The following is a 20394-nucleotide window of genomic DNA, read 5'->3' on the forward strand; positions in this document are numbered from 1 at the left end:
TCACTTGAGGTGTTTTGAGAGCTAAGTGGAAAAGGGATGGGCATTGCTTTTAAATAGGAAAATGAAACTAGATCAGTTTTTTTTAAACACCCTACAAATTTCTCATGACTTCGGAAAGGTCACTCACTAGCGGTGGCACAGGTTGTATGGCACATTTCCACTGGTAAAAGAGGAAGCTCTCCCAAGAGTAATGGAACAATGCAAAAATCAGGGAAAAAGAGAAGGAACATCAAGTTTCTTTGTGGCCAAGGCATGGTACCCATCATGCAGAAGCAACTGGAAGTCTTGACTTGGGCAGAAGTCTTCAAATGCTCCCAATCATGTGTTCAGCTGGGGGCAGAACCTCAATAGGAGCAAACAGTCAGTTCTGTGTCAGTGGAGCCAAAACTGCTTCCAGCTTTGGGGGAAGAGAGACCTCTCCATGTATTACCCTTACATACCCAACTGTGAGAGGTAATACAGCCATTCTACAAATCTGTGTAGCATTTCATTTCTCTTCCGAACAACCAATCACTCTCTGTGGGTGCCAGAGGCAAAAAGCTCAGCCTGGTGTTTAAAGCAGGAATCCCAAATGCAGAGAGAGCTGAAAAGAAAGGCCATTCACCTCGATGACAGGCTGAGCTGACACAACAGCACGCTAATATTGCTCAGTCAGGCTGTACCCCATACCATGACTGCAAACCCCCCTGAGGGCTAATGGAAACCTTGCAATTGAGAAGCAAAGCGCTCAGCACATGCTGCTGTAACCCAAGCTGCAGAAATCAGCAGTTCTCAAAGCAAAACCACGGAAGTATCTGACAGTCAGCTTCAAGAACAGTTTTTGCTCCTTCCCCATCCTCCACCCTTCTCACATGAAGCAAAAGCAATGGGATCATGGCTGAGGGCTGCAGGAGAGCCAGCAGCAGGCATCTCATCCACAACAAAGAATTGAACGTTTCACCTACTTTTTGTCTGCAGGCAGGTTCTAAACAGAGTGACAGGAAAGTGATGACAGGGGAGAAAAAATGATATAGATGAAGTATCTTAACAAACTCCAAGCCACGACTCTCAGTGACTGGCAAAATAACTGAGTAATTTTATCATCATAGGTATCGCTATGAAAACGTAACAGTTGTTATCGCAGACAAAACATCACCAGAATTAACTGGGATGCTGTATTTCAGCCGGATTTATAAGCCCATTCTAATTTATGTTCACAATAAATAATCTTCACAGCATCTCCCATAACCCTTAGAGAAGGATGTAAAACACATACATAGAAAGAGCATTACTATGCAAAAGAAATCTGCAGTTTCATTCATACGGCTTGCCTAAATGTTCTTCTTTGTCTTACTGAAGCTGGCTGCAGCATAACTCAGCAAATGCTTTTCAGGCCAGAAACTAACTAACTAATCAAATAAGACAGCCTCTAGTCAAATGTAATGTGTCTTGGCCAAACTCCAGTGCACTTAGTTATGTTGTGCTTTTGTTAAAACTGTGTTAAACTAATATAAACTCAGTCTGATTATTGCTTTGGAGGTTGTCCTGGGTTCAGCAGTAGCAGTCATTTTTCTCCTTCTTGGTAGCTGGAGCAGTGCTGTGTTTTGACTTTCAGCTTGGGAACAGAGCTGATAACAAGCGATGTTTTGGTTTGGCCAAGGACTTTGTGAGCCTCATGCTCTGCCAGGGAGGAGGGGGAGCCAGGAGGAAGCAGAGACAGGACCCCTGACCCAAACTGACCAAAGAGGTATTCCATACCACAGCACGTCATGCCCAGGATGTAACGGAGAGTTACCCAGAAGGGCTGGGACTGCAGGGTTGGAGGAGGCACCGGTCGGTGCTTGGCCAGGCTGGGGGGGGCAAGTTATCAGTCGGCTGGTGCTGAGGTGTTGTATTCTCTTCCCTTGCTATTTCCTTTATCATTATTATCATTGGTGGTAGCAGTAGTGATTTGTGTTATACCTTAGTTACTAAACTGTTCTTATCTCAACCTGTGAGAGTTGCATTCTTTTCGATTCTCCTCTCCGTCCCTCCGGGAGTAGGGGTAGGGAAAGAAGAGGGGGGAGTGAGTGAAGGAGCTCTGCCTGGTTTTAAACCATGACAGAGGTTAATGGGCACCCTTCTATAACTACCTGCAAATGTCCTCATACTTGTGTTCTATATCACCAGTAGCTTAATAAAACCACAGCCTCATCAAAGAGTGGGCAGGCTGCCCTCTCTTGCCTCCCTCCTGCCTTGCTTATCTCACTCTCACTTGAAGATAAGGAAAAGCTAGAATAACCATTTGAAGAAACTGGAATATAATTTTTCACTCGGCATTACTTGTTTCCATATACCACATATGCCTTATATCAACTGTCTGTATTCTTAAAGCTTGTTTGTTTAACTAAAAAGGTAAGGCTCTCCCATCTGTTTAAGAACCCCCTTTTAGGAATGTAACACAAAGACAAAACGTCTTCATTAGGCCCACATCATTTTTCTTATTAAGTGAAAAGAAACAGTGGAAGGTGTCCCTGCCCATGGCTTTAAGGTCCCTTCCAACCCAAACCAGTCTGGGATTCTATGAAAGCCATGGCTATCACACCTTTATATATAACATCTCAATGCAACGTAAATGGGAGATGACATTTTTCAGAAGATACGCACACTGCCACATTAGGAACAAGCAATGACCTTTCTAAGTAATGGCAATTTTAATTCAGTTATCAAAAGCCTGAAATAGCAAGCAAATGAAAAGCAGAATGCCAGCAAGGATGAGAATGCTAGCACTTAGTAGGTCATTTTTTCTGCCAGCATTTTCATTCTGTTTGCATTACATCTTCATTTGGAACCTATTTTTTCTCAGACTGAAGGATCTACTTTTTGTACAGACAACGCCAACCTGGCTGTAATACTGAAACCCACCATTTACTGTAACCATTGCAAAAATACTGTAGGACAGCACAGGGGAAAAGAATCAATTTCACTTCTAAGAAGCAATTTCTTTTCTGCTTTTTTCCCCCAGTACTGTATAATTCACAACCTGAAGCTGAGCAATTTATATCCAAACAGCCTCTATTACACCTCAAAGTCAATAACGGGGCTGACCCAAGAAATGCTAAAGGCTTTTGTTACTTTTCTTTGTTACAAGTATGCGGATGTGAAATACTGTTTCCTGGTTCCTCTGCTGGAACAATGCTCGTGTACAACAAATTCACTCCTGAAAAGTATTGCTATTCAATGCTCAATGTCAAATGATCATAAAAATTTAACAGCTGCATTAGATAGATCAATGGCTTATCTAGTTCATTGTTCTCTCTTCAAAGAAAAAGGTGACTGATAATAGGTGATTCACAAGTATAACAGCACAGAGTATGTAGAATGATCCTCACCCACAACATTTCCAGCTCCCCATAAACACTGGCTTTAAACCTGTCCAAGATGAAGGTTGCATTCTGCCTTTTAAAGAACTGTCTCCTATGAATGTGTCTGATCTTTGGGAAACCATTAATGCCTCTGGCCTCCACCAGTGAGTCCCAGTGCTGAACTACTCACCTGGACACAAATGACCTCCTGAAGCTCATTTTAAGGCTGCAGCCTGGCAAGGTAATGACTGTCTCAACTTGTGTTGTGGGATGCACTGCACACCTCCACCCCTCCACCATTATAGGACCACTGTGTATCAAATTTAGGTATAAGTCATCTAAAAAGAGAGCTCTTCGGTTTAAAGAGCTTCATGCACTTTGAGTTGCAAAGCCCTGAAGAAGACCCTCTCCACGTCTAGGCAGTAGAAATCATGATTTCATGAAGAATGAGATGTGAAAGCATTACACCATGATCTGGAAACCAAAACTGCTCCATCATTCAACGAATACATTGGGGATGAATGAAACAGGTGTGGTTTGATGCCAGACAGCAAATTTCACTCATTGAGAAACAGCAGGGAAGTACACTTTCTTTGCCAGTCCTGCCAATCAGGTCCAATATGTATAGCTTAACTGGACTTCTACTGCTTTCCTGATCAGATGCAAAATACTACATGCCAGGCATGCTCAGTGTGCGTATTTCTGCTCTATGATGTGCTCATCCACAGTCTTACTCAGTAGGCATAGTAGATAGTATGATAATAGACATCTTAATAAAAAGACACAGAGCTGGGTGTGCAGAGGGATGATGGAAGAACAGGACCAGACAACACACAAGGACTAACTCAGTGCCTACCTTTGCATCTCGTTAAATGGTGCAAACTGAACTGCTGGCCTAAATCAAATTGTGCACTAGCAACATGCTTTACCATGATTATCATTATTACATCCAAGTATGGATGGAACAGCATTCTGGAATAGCACAATGCCATTTGCAGTATAATGGCTTTGTTAACAAGCTGTAAGCAAGCGCTCCCACCCAAATACTGAAAAGGAGTTATGGATGTTTCTTAGATCAAGCCTAATGGATTTCTTTGGAGTCACAAGGAAGCCTTTGATCAAGCTGCAATAAAAATAAATACTAAAAAAATAATAATTAGAAGCATAGCATCTCTTTATACTTACTTCAGCACAGAAATACATTAAACCAGTGCATGAAGTTCGCTATGGACAAGAAATACTGTCATTTGCTTTTTGTCCTTAAATCTTGCACTGAACTAAACACTCGGTGTCACCTCAGCTGGATAAGGAAGCAGACCTGCCAAACAGGACCGCTTATTAACCTGCTTCTCTTACAGCCAGTTCGTACGAAAATAAACCGAAACTTACAGGTGGGTCACGGCACCAGATGCTCTACACCGAGTTGCCCTTCTCCCTTCCTTCCAGCTCTCCCGATACAACTGAACCCCAGGCAGAGATAAAGGGTAGAAGAGGTCAGGAAACCCCAGACACCAGGCGGGGATCCCGGTGTCCCCCAGCACACATCACAGCATTGTTCAGGCGCACAGAGGTCGGGTCACCTCTGGCTAGCGGCCTCTCGTTTGCGGGCAGCGGACAGCGGAGCTCACACCGCCCCGAGCACGCCGGCGGCCGCGTCCCGGCAAGGGGACGCCTCGTCCCTCCCGCCCACCACCTCCCTCCAGGCTGAGGACTGGAGCCAGCTCATCACACGAGTGCCCCCCCGCCTCGCAGGGCAAGTCCCTTCTCATCCCACCCATCCATCCCGGTTACCTGCCGCCTCCTCTAGGGGCCTTCGGGACGGACCGGACGGGAGCCGCGGGGCAGCGGCCACCGCACGGTGCGGTGCGGAGCGGAGCCGAGCAGGCAGAAAACGCGGAGCGGAGCGCAGCGCAGGCTCCCCCAACCTGGCTGCTGCGGAGACGGCAATACACGGACTGGATCTGCCGGGGGAGCGGGCGGGGGGAGTTGAGGTGGGGGGGTGATAGCGGCGGCGGCTGTACTGGGGCCTCAAGCGCGGCTGGAGCCCTGCTCCGGGGCCAAAGTTCCCCGTGACAGTCCTCCGATGGTGCTGTTTTGCTTTGTTTTGTGCTGGTTTTTGCATGTGTGGGTTTTTTTTAGCACTAAAGGGGCACTGAAGCTTTGAAATCGCGTTTCTAGAAGATGCTGTCAGAGATGCTGCTCAGCATCAAGAGCCCTGTGCTGTTAAGCAACCGTTCTTGAGAAAAAAGGTAGCTGAAGGTAATTCTGGTATGTGATGAGTTTTGAAATGTATAGTTCAAATACCCTTTTTTTTTCATTTACTTGCATACAAGGATGAGGAAAGCCAAACAACAACCTGCATAGAATGGTGTAAAAAACTTCAGACTCACTTGTTCAGTTTTAAGATGAAAGAATGGAGAGGTCAGCAGCCTGCCTATGGGGCACTGGAAAAAAGGAGGGGTTAAAATGGCCAATTCCTAACAGCATATCCACCTATACACAGAGATTCTAAGACTACCTTTTCCTTCTTTTCCCTCCTCAGACTGACAAGTGCCTCCTTGTCAGTCTGAGGAGTCAGTCTCTCCTCTTCTACCAGCTGCACCACCAACTTCCTCCCCTCATCCCTGCTCCATCACCCATGCCACCAGCTAGGGAGAGGGTCCCTCGTGCTGGAGAGGAGGGGAGGAAGACAGAAGGAACAGATGCAATCTGGAGGTTGACACAAGCCCTGAAGAGTCAACAATAATATAGGCTACAGCTCATGCAGGTTGGCTGTGCTTGGCCACTGCAGTCTGCTGCTCATCTCATTCCTAACAGCACTTCTGGTGGCACCAGCGTGGATGCAGATGCTGCATGGCGTCGGCAGCAGGAGTCTGCCAGCACTGACTCAGATTGAAAGTATCACTGCAGCCAACAAAACGCACTCGCCAGGGGACAGAGCACTGTATATATGGGCCTGGGCCTGCTCAGCTTTTTCTTCAGGGAGAGAAGACAGCAAGCAAAGCCAAACAATTCAGCACTTTACCAGAAGCGTGCCATAATGAGAGCAACTGATCTCAGAGGAACCAGGATGAGGAAATGTGGGACCAGAGCCTCACGTCACAAGACCTGTAAGCTGTCACCCTAGAAGTCAAACATGAGCTAATAGCAGTCATCAGCAGGACCTCATCTAAGGTCTTTACTCAGCTAGTATGGTATCACATTTAACCACATCAATCCAATCACAACTTCAGTGTCCCATATCCGTCCTACAGCTTTTCAGTTCTTAAAAGGGGCCTGTAAGAAAGATGGGGGAGAGACTTTTTAGCAGGGCCTGTTGTGGTAGGACAAGGGGTGATGGTTTTAAAAGAGGGAGATTCAGGCTCAATGTGAGGAAGAAACCGTTTACAATGAGGGTGGAAAAACACTGGCATAGGTTGCCCTGACAGGTGGTGGATACACCATCCTTGGAGACATCCAAGGCCAGCCTGGATGTGGCTCTGGGCTATCTGATCTAGTTGAAGATGTCCCTGCTCATTACAGGGGGTTGGAACTAGATGAGCCTTGAAAGTCTCTTCCAACTCTAACTATTCTATGATCCTGTATGTTTCTACATTGCCCAATATAGAACAGCAAAACTTTCACAAGGTCACTGCTGCATCATCCAACTGTTACTGGTAGGGAAACAGACACAGTTTCCATCTCCACAGGGCTTTAGACAGAATATTCTTTACATACATTGCAGAAGAAGAGCAGTAGTTTCTCCTCCTCACATTTCCAGAGATACTGCACTGGTTACTCATTCTAGTGTGGGTTTTTTCGCTCTATCTTGTTCTACGTCAAAAGGGCACCACTCACTGGAAACACAGTTTCAAGCATAAATCATAACTTCTATGTATTTTTCTTTTGGCACAGCAAGCATTTGCACTCGTGCAAAAGGTGCCTCTTTATTTTGCTCTATTCCCCTCCCTTCTTATTTGTGCTGCACCAGTACAGATGCAATTTTTGATTTCAAGAGTGTTTGCCATAGTGTTCCATTAACACCACGGCATGCACCAGCAGGTGCTCTCCTCACCATGTGACCATAAAATGATCATATATTTAGGATTCTGTGATGCTCACCTCTTGATTAGAAACACAGCATGGCTGGTATCTTCTGAGACAAAACAGCAGCAGCAGTGAATACTGCAGTGAAGGGCTTTCTTCTACTTGGATTTATTAAAGGGGAATGTAAAATGGAGGACCTTATTGCACAGAACTGACATTGGCAGCACATACAAGCCATGTATTTCTGAGGAGGCTGCAGTCTGACACCTGTGAACCAGCTGCCATCCTAATTTTACTGAGGTCTGTTGTCTTTGGTTGTTCAGAACCGAGTCAGCTTTGAGGTAACAAAATTGGCTCCTGTTCTGCACAGGCACGCACTATCCTGGTCAGTCTCAGTATGTCACATAGAAAACTCTCAGAGAGCTTCCTTGGCCTCCACAAGTAAAGCACAAACCTACCCATTTTTATAACGAAAGAAGAAGAATCAGTAAGTGAGAAATCTCTACCTGGTGAATGGCTGGCTGTACTCCAACAGAGATGATACGCAATTTGTGCAAGCACAAGTTCAATCATAGGTAGTGAAGATACTCAGTTTAACAAAGTTGAAATGTCTCTCAGCACGGCAATCTGCACTTCAGAGATAGCCAGACTCCATTTAACTGAGTTGGCCCAAGAGCTGGAAGCAGTTTGGCTGCAGAGGCACACAGCTCTGTGCAGAGCTCTGTGTTTATTCCACCTCTTGGAATGATAAAATAATAATTTAGTAGGCAAAGACCCTGCCAGAATCAATTTTTAATTGCCTGTGTTGATGAGCTCTGAGATAGAAACACAGGGAATGGAAAATTCTCACTTATAATTACATTCTTGAGAGCCAATTTGCTGGACAGGAACGTTAATTTGGGATAGGAAGGAGCACATCACTCGTAGATTTCTGCTGGTGAATAACTCAAACCAGCAAGATCTTACACGTAATGTCCCGACATGTATGCTAATAAAGCTGATGAGAAGGGGATGACAGGCATGTGTGCTGTGTGTGGAAATATCCTCTTGTTTGCTAGAGCCTTCCACTTGGGATGCTTGTGCTGGGATCCCCTGCAGCCAATAGTAAAGCATAATTAGATTATTGAAATTACTCCCCCCCCCCCCAAATTTTACTGACTATGACATCAGGTAATTAGTTTGGACTTCATTATGATGGATAAAGATGATTTAATCACTGGACTGGAAGACGGTGGTTGCCTAGGGACCAACAATCATAACCTGATTATGTTCAATATGTGATGTATGTGCTTAAAAAAGCCTAACTGGCCAAAGCTGAGGCAAAGGATGAACGGCAGCAAGAGGGAAGAAAGTCAGGAAGAAACCCATGGGTGGAAGTGGGTATTTAAGAACAGTCTGCATCTCAAAGAGCAAGATTCCACACTTTGAAGGCTTTATGCTTGTATCTTAGGATGTGACAGTTTCTTTTAATCAGAAGGAAATGACAGGAAATGAAGGAAAGAATGCGCAAGCAAATAAACAAGTTCTTCAAGTAAATGAATAAAGAAAAATGTTTCCTTAAACAGATTTCAAAGGTCAGACTCTGAGCACAAGTTTGGTCAAGTCTGTAACTGCCCAGATGGACTACAGTTTAGACAGGTCTGTGTGCCTTCATGGCATGTTGGACTAATGACACTGGAATCCACAATATCAATAAAACACATGCTTAGTGAGAGCAAATCATGGATCATAGGGTTAGAAGTAAGAAGCTACCTAAGAAGGTGCAAAGAGCTGAAGAGCTCTTTAAGCAAACCAAGAAAGGCACAGGAGGAGTCTGTGTCTGTCAGCAAAAGCCAAACACATCATGGAGATCAACTGCAGTTTTAAAAGGTGCAGCAAACAAACTGTTGAAAGCAGCTACCCAAGGAGTACCCAAGGACTTCAAACACAAAGCAGGTGCCCTTTCCGGAAGATGTGTTTTACATAAGGACGCTTTTGGAACCAACGGAGAGGTTTCATGGGCTGAAAACTCACCCAGATGTGACAATCCTTTCTGGCCATGGCAGCTCCAGATCTGCCACTGAAACGAAACACAAGCTTCTATTCTGAGCTTTCCCTCTCTCCAGAGATTTGTAAAATAGGGAAAGATACGAAGAGAATGGGTACTCTTCAAAGGGAGAAATACCACAGTGTTTGCTTCCTGAGTAAGTGTGTGGAATTTACATGTATGGAGATTTTATGTTATAGCAAGGTATTGGGGACAAAAATGAATGAATATACAAAACCTCTCGACTGTTCCCTGATTCCAGATGCCCTCCATGTAATAAGTGAATAGTATCTTCTAATGCAATAAATACTACAGCTACAAGCAACAGATGCTTTGTCTTCAGTATATCCAACAGAGAAGGCAGAACTTGCATTTAGCTGTTATTTCTGCTCAAGAGGGGATGAGAGGCTGAAGAACACAGACAAGATTAGAAATACATCTTCTAGTTATAACTGCAATTATTTCTTGAGTATTTTTCTTGTTGTCATCATATTGGGACTATTCACAGCTGCAGTCAGATATGGGGTTCTGGCATGATCTACAGTAGTCATTCTCCATCACTGTTCAGGCTGATGGACAGTCCTGCATAGTGCCATTTTGTGATCTGAAAGACCCTGTGAATAGTAACTACAGGAAGATCTGGACAGATACACTATTTACAGAGACAGCATTCAACTGACAGTGAAGAAAGGAATCGCACTTGCTTTCTCAGTAAACCACTCTCTTGAAGACCCACTCTGCAGAGCATAATCTGGAAGGGGGAACTTCTGCTTTAATCAGCCCTTTTCTATTTCTTTAAGGAGATTCTATTATTTCAAAAGGTTGAGGCCCAGGATTACATTGTGTTATTTTACGCTTCTTGCTCCAGTCCACATGGATCTGTTAAACTGCGCTTCACCGCAAGCATCAGAGTTTTGTGATGCTATCTAGCTAGGTTCTCTCTCGCTTCCCCTGAAACCTATCTTTAAGTTGATGGCTGCTTTAATTGAAGGGAGTGAAATTATTTTTGGGACTCACCACAAGTGCTTACTCATTTTGCTAAACGCTCCTGTCATTATTAAATGATGAGTGCGCTGTCATCACCTGCTATTGCTCCAGGAGCATGTTTAGCTTTTCCATCAGGCATCTGAACGTGAGTGAGCAATACAGCCTTGCTTTCAGTATTATTTCTGGTACTTCTTTCATGTTAGTGGAACATCAACGCCTGTCTCTAGCTGGCTCATTACGCCAACCTCTATTGCTCACTTGATTAGAGTAGAAGAAAATGCATGCAGATTTTCTGCTGTTCCATGTGTCACGGATGAGGCGAGATCCCCCAACTGTTTATGAAAATGTGACTGAAAGATATTTGCAGTGGAACATTTGAAGTGATACAGCCCCCCCTTCCCAAAAAGCTCTGCAAACGCACCCTTTGAGACACAGTGAACCTGGGCACACGTTCCATTTACACCAACGGACAAAGGCCTATTGGCTTCAAGAAATTCAAGAAATACAAGTCAGAAAGGCCCCGTTGGGCCTACAAGAAACCTGAAGAGGGACTTTAGACAAGGGCCTGTAGAGACAGGACAAGGGGGAATGGCTTCAGCCTCACAGAGGGGAGATTGCGATGAGATCTTAGGCAGAAGCTGTTCCCTGTGAGGGTTGTGGGACACTGGCACAGGGTGCCCAGAGAAGCTGTGGCTGCCCCATCCCTGGCAGTGTTCAAGGCCAGGCTGGACAGAGCTTGGAGCAACCTGCTCAAGTGGAAGGTGTCCCTGACCGTGGCAGGGGTTGGAACTGGATGAGCTTTAAGGTCCCTTCCTGCCCAAACCAGTTCAAGTCTATGATTCTGTGATTTGCTTGATTGCCTTAAAGTATTAAAATGAAGCCCACGGTAGCTGTTTCTTCCTCTAATTCTAAATCCTGTTTGCTGTGCTGCTCAAACTGTAGGAAGCAGTTTGCTTTATAAACAAAGCATGGGTACAAACTGGGACACAAGAGGTTCCACTTAAACTTGAGAAGAAACTTCTTCTCAGTGAGGGTGACGGAACACTGGAACAGGCTGCCCAGGGAGGTTGTGGAGTCTCCTTCCCTGGAGACATTCAAAGCCCACCTGGACACATTCCTGTGTAACATTATCTAGGTGTTCCTACTCCGGCAGGGGGATTGGACTAGATGTTCTTTCGAGGTCCCTTCCAATCTCTAGCATACTGTGTGTGTGATACTGTGAGTCCGTGCCTCCTGATGGAAAGACACACTGAATTATCTATCCAAGGAGTGAAGCCTGTTTGCAAAGGTCAGCGCTGCTCAAGCAAGTACATGACAGATTTGCTGCTCTGTTTAAAAGGATTTTAATATTTAAAACTGTCTAGAGCCATGACCTGAAGGTACCTGTGCACTCTCCCTTCGAAAGTCACCATCACCAAGGTCTATCAGCCATTAGCACTTCTGACCTCTGCTGTTCCTCACCGATAATTGTTTTTAGCACCACAGTATTCTCTATCTGTTCCTCCCATCCAACATCATGTATTTACTGCATACATGGATCTTAAATTGATCATAGAAGAATTCAGGTGAGCTTCACGGCACCACTGTGATCACTAAGACACAGCACATTCCTGTTGTAAAACACTCACGTGTCTCTGAAACAAGACACTGTTTTCAGTTGTCAAAATTGCTAGCATAGCAACTTGACAGCCAGGAACAAAGCAAGCACAATCCTTCCATGCACAGGCTATTCTGTAACACGGGCATTGTCAAAGATTCCCATTATTTCCCTTGAATTGAACTTTAAAAATTACTCTAAAAGCTCTAGTTGAATTGTATCACAGATTGGCTCAATTGTGAACCAACACAGCCTGCATTAGGGCCAGATATTAAAAGGGAATATAAAGGAAGTAGTAAAATAGAAACTCCTATGGTTTTGAGAAGGTCAGCTTGATTTTGACAGAGTATCAGCCTGATATTTAGGGGCCAAATTTGAACGGAAACAAAACGCAAGGACAAAAGCAATCCTGTTTGGTGCAAGGACTATTATCTGTAACATGTTCAAACGTGTTTTGCCTGAGAGCATTTTGCACTGGGGGAAAATTATTCAACATTATCTCAACACAAGAACAGCTCTGAAATAAGATATTGTTATATAGTCCTGAAGAATGAAATCAAAGAGTTTTGTTACATGAATTCAGAAATCCACATCCTTATTGTGAAGTCCACCAGTCTGTATCAGCAGTCTCTCCAGTATGCAGCCTGCTCCTGTAAACCAGGAACTGCTTCAAGCCTGACATTTCCCCAGAGCAGTGTGTAAACCAGGTTCTCTCTATAAAAAGATAAAAGACTGAACAAAAGAATATCTATGTTTGTGTACAGCTCATAGAGAGACAGACATTTGGCAGTAAGAGAGGAGTTTGCTTTATGCCTTAGCTGTCTTGAATCAAAAACCTGACCTCCAGGGATCCCTGTCTATGCAGAAAAGCAGTGAAATATTTCTCCTCATTAGAAATTAAAAAAATAAAAGAGTTGTACAATATCAAAGAAGCCATTAAAAATAACTATTTAACATCCGGTTTAGGTAAAATTGATCACCAAGACTGACCATGTAGAACGCACCTGGACTGGTCGGATGCTTACAAAGCTGCTGTGATGCCTCCACAGCTCGGACCAAAGGGCCACGTGTTTCTTTGGTCGGTCAGAAGGCTGCTGCTGCCATCACCTTGTTACCACCACGGGTTTTGCAGTTGTGCATATAGACAACACTGTGCTATTTGGAACATTTCTGAAACTCTGGATCTCAAATCCCAAACCAGCAGCTGGGTTTATTTCCCACTACCTCATTCCAGCTGATGCTACAAATGCACTGCACAGCTGCCTTCAGATCCTGCCTGGACGCTCTTCAGCACTGTCTGTCTCCATCCCATTGGATAAATGCTGCCTCTATAGCAGGTTTACCAAGACAGAGGCTCCTGATCATGTGGATATTTCAAGAAGCCTTAAAAAAGCCCCCAAACAACTGTAGGAAAAGGCTTTGCTTGTGCAAAACAAAGCTGTAACCAAGGAGGGCTACAAGGGACGTGCGCCAGTTTTACAGCAGGGTAGCAGAGAAGTGAAACCAGTACATGAATGTGTAGGGGTCATAAAACTGGGAAACAGTCTCTATTTTTAATGTCAGTTGCTCATCAGGTTGTGAACCACTGCAAAACAGCAGTGATATGGTGTCTCAGAGCGTAACGCTAGAGCAGCATTTGCCAGGACTCAAAACCAGGCCCGTGATCAGCTGTCCTACAGCAGTGCATGGTTTTGTACAAATACAAGAAGCTTTCACTCTGGGTATTTCACAGATAAGTTAAAAATGAGCTGTTGTCCAACTGCAGAAGCAAAGGGGGAGGTAACAAAATGACAAACTTGGAAGTACAAACATTTTTCCAACCACTTCCCAGCTGCCCAGGTAAAACTGACAGAACAGAAATGCCTCTTGTTGGTACGTCACAGTATGAAGTCTGAGCATAATCTAATAATAATTGGGTACTTCGCTGCATTTGGAGTGCCTGAAGTCTCTTGACAAGAACAGAAATGCTGCAGCTCCATGTCATAAAGAGATTTATTTCCTGCTGATCTGAGATTTTATTTTTTCCTTGGATGAATGCCCTTTCCATTTCTAAAACAATGCAGCGAGGGTAAAAAGGAATAAAGAATTGATTATGGTGAGATATGAAAGACAAGAAAATGAGATCATTAAAATAAGATTTACTTTAAAAAAGAAAAGAATATTGAAGACATGAATCCCTTCTTCAAGGAAGGAATTTATTCTTTCCAATCACAAGGTTAATATTGTATAAGCTGGGAAAACATTAGCTCCAAATCAGAGACCCAACTAGAAAATGAGATATTTAATTAATATATACAGAAAGGCATGAACTGTAAAATCTCCAGAATGGAAGAACATTCAGAGCAGATTTCACTGCAAGATGAGAAATGGTATTTGACTTGATAAAGAAGCTGCAGTCATTAGTATGCTGAAACATGCACACATTCTAGGAGGAAGTTGGCTTCTTTCTACAGTCTATCATTGCCTTTGAATTTTTGTTTAGCTTATATATATTTATAGCTAGGAAAAAATAACCATATGAAAATCAGCCTCTATCAGACTTTAAGATTCATGTAAGTTTTCATCACAAAATACACGTTAAACTATAAGGGCAGAGAAGCCGAACCTTTGCTGTCCTAAGGTGTTGAATCATCTGCAGTATCAATAAGAGAAGGATGCCAGAGAATTAATAGTAAAAGAACTCACTCAAAGACCTGAGGAATTAGAGAAAAGTTCTCCATAAAATGTGCAGTCTTTTGGTAAGTCAGCTTAAGAAATGCAGATTTTAAGTAGAATTTGATGGCTTACCTACTGTAAAGCCTATGGTATTTTACTCCATGTTTGGCACCACATGTCTCAAGAGCTTCCCGTTCAAGTATTTGATGCTCACTATGTGATACAGGTCACCACCTATCTATCATGGTTTCCCGTTCAGTGCTTTCTCCCCATCCTCCTTATTCACCACTGTTTTTCCTCTTTATTCACTTTTCAGTTGTCTCCTTCTTTCCTGCTTTATCTCAAATATAATCACAGTTGCATCATTTATTCTCTTGTTACATCTATCACATTGCCTCTGTTGTTTTTTGCCTTTTTTGTTGCTGTTGGGTTTTTTTTTTGGCTGGGGTTTTATGAAAGTAACACTGCTGTTTTCAGCTCTTTTCACGTCACAGCGTTCAGACACTTAGAACAAATGCTTTTCTTTGCAGTTTTAAACATCAGATGGTTGGTTCCCCCCCCCTGCTGTTCCCTTCTGCTGTCCCCTCAACACATTCCTTACGGTTGAAGTTTCCACTGCTGATACCCCCTTACCACCTTTTCCCGCAGAAAGGACAGCCTTGCAGCCAGTATGCCTTTCACTGGTCGTTAGGACAGAGCAGGCACTTAGAGCTTTCACCAGCTCACTTTCTGACCCTAATACTCCATCAGTTTTGAGAGACTCAGTTGCCATCGTGAATTTCATTCCTTTAAAAGCAATGTTTGCTGCATCCAGATAAACATGCAAGGGGAGATGATGCTAAAGTTTCTGGTAGGAAAAAAACACCCTGAAAACTTTTCAATTATTCCTCACAGACACTTTATGGGGTGGAAACACTGAATTCAAATCATAGAAACATAAAATGGTTAGGGTTGGAAAGGACCTTAAGATCATCCAGTTCCAATCCCCCTGCCATGGGCAGGGACACCTCACACTAAACCATGTCACCCAAGGCTCTGTCCAACCTGGCCTTGAACACTGCCAGGGATGGAGCATTCACAGCCTCCCTGGGCAACCCATTCCAGTGCCTCACCACCCTCACAGTAAAGAATTTCTTCCTTATATCCAAACTAAACTTCCCCTGTTTAAGTTTTAACCCGTTACCCCTTGTCCTGTCACTACAGTCCCCAATGAAGAGTCCCTCCCCAGCATCCTTACAGGCCCCCTTCAGATCCTGGAAGGCTGCTCTGAGGTCTCCACGCAGCCTTCTCTTCTCCAGGCTGAACAGCCCCAACTTTCTCAGCCTGTCTTTATAGGGGAGGTGCTCCAGTCCCCTGATCACCCTCAATGATCATACAATGACTTAATGTGGAGCAAGTTCTTCTTCTAAATTATCTCATGACTACAACTGAGAACCTTATCTGACACATGAAAAACTAAGAACCTTACCTGATATTCATGAAAAGCATTCTTTTTATACAATAGAGTTGTTATTATCTGAAACACCAAAATACAGGGTACATTAGAATCAAGCCCTCAAAGTGGTTCTTGCAGATCTTTGTCAAACTTACATTTCCTGCTTTTCTTGTTCAATGTGTACAAGACACTCTCTGCTGAATTCCTCTTGAGATGAACACATCAAAGCCTCAGTAGCAACTTTGGGTATGAAAACAGCACAACCTCCGCCTATATTTAAATTTAAACTATCAGTTGCTTTAGCAATTATTTTATTTCAGGAAGTTAATGAGCATTACAAGCACCTCTGAGAAATTAAGCATCCATGTTAGGGGTGGAACACCTGACAGGCAGATAATAAAACAACCTACCTACACCTAATGTGGGAAAGCCATTTGAGGAATAAACTTGAGCCTTTCAACTGCCAGTTTCTCTCTCTATTATGTTATTAAATGTCTCTTTTTGCCTATGTTCAAATCAGAGGAAAACCCAAGATGTTACCTGTGAAAAGCAGAAAGACGTTTCTAACTCCTGGTTTAATTAATACAGAGTAGACAATTCCCATCGTCATTTGTCACGTTACTGACTGTCTTGCAAAGAATCCCATGAGAATGTAGAAGCAAAACAACTAGAGGCTGCCAGTAGCCAAAGGATGCTGGCAATTATGCTGGCGTTGTGTTAAGTGACTATTTACTGATTTAAGTATGTATTTTCAAGACGCTAAACTGCAATCAACTCAAATTTGGCTGAGGGAGCTATGAGAGCTTGATGAATTACACTAGTAATTGTAGCAGTAGTTTTCCCTGAAGATGTCTCACAGTATCAGTATTTCTCACCATCTACGACTCCAGAAATCCACTGCAAATTATTCTAAAAGAAAAAGGGTATTTTTGGGGGCATTGTTCTAGATTATTTTAAGCAATTTTTCTGACACCTGATGAGAAGTATGCTTCTCTCCCTGGACAGTTTTGAAGAGCTGTATGCATTAGGGCTAAACCTTTACACAGTTTGGATTCTGCAGCTGGTATGAAGGGTCAGGAGACAGTATTACAGATCAAGAAGCACTTTCATGTAACAATAAGGCAGCTGACAATCTCTCCCACAAAAAAGAAAAAGCAGGGAGGATCAGTGGCAGAATTCTGACCATTCTTTGAAGAAAGCAGAAAACTGGAAGGAGAAACAAAACCAGTGATAGGATGTGTTACCTTGCTATCAGACTGAAAATGATGAAAGTATTACCTCTTGGTGGGAGTTTGACTGTATCCTTACTTTGCTTCATTTCTAAGTGAAGCACAACCCTGATACTTCTGTAGGTGAGAATCACTGCAATAGATTTGTAAATTCATGTAGTCATAGAATGGTTTGGGTTGGAAAGGACCTTAAGATCATCCAGTTCCACCCCCCCTGTCATGGTCAGGGACGCCTCACACTAGGCCAGTGTTGCCCAAGGCTCTGTCCAACCTGGCCTTGAATGCTGCCAGGGAAAGGTGCATTCATCACTTCTTTTAGTCATAAAGGAAGGATTTGTGTGCATTTCTGGGAGAGGAAACAGGCTTCTCTATAAAGAAAGCTGTGAGTTTATTCCTGTTTAAATGAGGTGTTCATGAACTAGACATGAACACCAACTGTGCTGAAGATTAAATAGAGTTTTATTACGGCATCTAAATGTAAGGATCAACAACTGTTATGGTCAATGGCACAACACTGCTACTAATATGTCAGATTTAATGTCAGAATAAAAAATCCCAACAAATTGCAACATGAGGAGCCTATCAACCATGCTGCAGAAAACCTCTGAACTTAGTTCAGGAAGCTATTTAAAACCAGTGCTGTCCCTAGTACCATACCGCGCTCTGCTATCCCTAGTACCACACATCACTATATTCCTGACACTGCTAAAATTTTTATAGAACAGATTATTCAAATAAGACACCAGACCTTCACACAGAAAACACAAGACATGACAGAACCATCTCAAAGCCTCCACCAAATAACACACCGGCAAAGAGAGCTTCCACTGCAGGATCAGGAGTACCTTTCACCACCATATATGTCTTTTCAGATGAATTTAGATCGTCCCTGGGTCATCACTGCATTATTTCTGATCCAGAAAACAATCCAAATTATTAAACAATCTGTTTTGTTTCCTTAGCTATACAAAGGTCATTGTTAGCTTACTTGTTAGACTAGACCGCCTGTATTTCACCAGCTAGTAAACAACTCCTCCCTTCAACAAGGGGTAAGATCCTGTCTTTCCTCTCTTTAGTGACGGCCATGTTTCAGCCTGAAAGATGAAAAACTTACCTGAAATGTCTCACCATGTGTGAAACAGCACATGGAAAACACAGGTGGTGCAAAAACCTAAGTAAGGTTTATGTTTGTACCTTGTTTCTGGTGACTGAGATGCAGCAAGCAGCAGTGATGGGTTTGGGGTGATTGATTTGCAGTGTCCTCCTCCTAAGCACACCTTAATACCACGCAAATATCCAGGGACAACCAATCCGTGTTGGGTGGTAACACAGCTATACTGCTATGGCAAGTTTCAAGCGAGGTCACTGGTGCAAATACAATGCCCATTCAGCAGGGACATAGATGAAACCACTGGAAATGACACAAGCAATCTTTTGAATGAACTCCTTTTCTGTGGCAACTAATGGTGTTTTAACTGTTCCCTGAAAAATGCAGATAGGGAATACATTACTGTACCTATCAAAAAGGGTTACTTTAAAGAGTGTAATATATTTAGCTTTAGAATATATAGGGCAGAAGCACTTAAAAATAAGACTCAGTCAGGGTTTGGTTCTGTTACAAAAGCTTTACCCTTAAAAGAAATGCAAAGTAACCTACAGTCAAAGGTCTGGCTTAGTAGAGAAGTGTTAAATTATCTTCCCATAATTTACTTCCTTCCCTTCCTTCCCTCCCTACTCCCTGCGATAGTGGGAGTTAAGCAAATTATTCACCATGAATAATTTAGCCTATGACTTTATATTTCTATATAAAGTACCTACAAAAAGATTATCTTATCTTCAAATTTATTCATGACTTAATATTGTTTGAGGAACATGTTTATTTTACTGTGTCTTGATTATAACCATGCAGAACAGGTGACTTGCTGTGCAAAGAATAGCATCACAATATAGGCTTATTTCATACCCTACAAAAGGTTACATTCTGTAATGTCTACTTAAGGCTGTGGATTAAAACAGAGGTTAATAGTGCAAAGATTTTGTGTTGAGCCTTTGAACTGAGATAAATTTAATCCTACAAAACTGTACATCTTAAAACCTATCTGCATGGACAGGTTCACACTTCTCCGAGAGAATGAAAGCCATCCAGACCTATGGCAGCTCTGAGCCCCAAGTGCTTTAGTGCAGCACTTGGCTAGGGACTAGGGTCCTACTCTCCATTCGGGGTTTATTATTTCAGGTACAGTAGCACATGCCATGAAATTCCAATCTAGTTCATACCCTAGAAACTCTCACATCCCTCGTCCCTCCCAGGTTCTCCATCAATCTAAGCAAACTTTCTCCAGGCTCTGGGAAACCTCTGGCACTTGTGGCAGAAGCGACCATTGCTGATCAGAAGAGGACATAGGTAACTTCAAATTACTACTGATGGCAGTGAGATCTAGCAGTTGTTGAGGGAGAGGGTAGACTTGATCCCTGTGACCTTCCAAAACATGGGACACAAGCCACTTCTTGTCTGTCTGACAATCGTTCTAAATCAGACCACAGACCCGGAGGCACACAATCTCTTGGAGAGATTACCACTGATCTGACCAAACATGAGAGTTCTAATTGAAATACTTCTGTCAGGCTACGAGTTGTTTTGTTCTGATTTACTCCCCCCCATTGCCTTCACTTTCCTGAGTGAAACAAGCATCAGATAAAACCTGAGGACTGTTTCCAGTTCTCAAACAATGAGTGAGTTTTGAATGACGCTTCATTTCTTTACCTGTCCTTACAAGGACTGTCATGTAGACAATCTGCACCCTCAACTGAAATAATCTGGCCAGAATGGACATTTCTACAGCTGTTTATGATCAAAACATAGGTGCATATTCACATCGTTTTTGCACGTTTTCTGCGTGGAGCCATGGGCAGAGCTTGCCCATGTTAGGTAAAATTATGTAAAATGTAATGACTTGTGCACTGCCCTAGGAAAGACAAATTTTTGTCAATTTCGTCTTTCTATTATTTTAGGGGAGATCTACTCTGATTTTTGATTTGTCCTTCAAATACATTTGGAGAAAAAACTTTAACATGCTTTCAGCTTGTACTTCACATATACCTTTGGCTTTCCATTT

At 43.0% G+C, this 20394-nt stretch overlaps 1 protein-coding gene across 5 annotated transcripts in view; it reads right to left on the reverse strand.

Annotated features, from left to right (window-relative positions):
* CNTNAP2 (contactin associated protein 2) overlaps positions 1-20394 on the reverse strand; it is a 1014729-nt gene that overhangs the window by 24865 nt on the left and 969470 nt on the right. The gene's annotated exons all lie outside the window — the stretch shown is intronic.

Source organism: Pezoporus occidentalis, unplaced genomic scaffold (genome assembly GCF_034315485.1).
Source record: "Pezoporus occidentalis ecotype Australia unplaced genomic scaffold, CSIRO_AGI_Poc_V1 ctg28, whole genome shotgun sequence".
NCBI classification, from domain to species: Eukaryota; Metazoa; Chordata; class Aves; order Psittaciformes; family Psittacidae; genus Pezoporus; species Pezoporus occidentalis.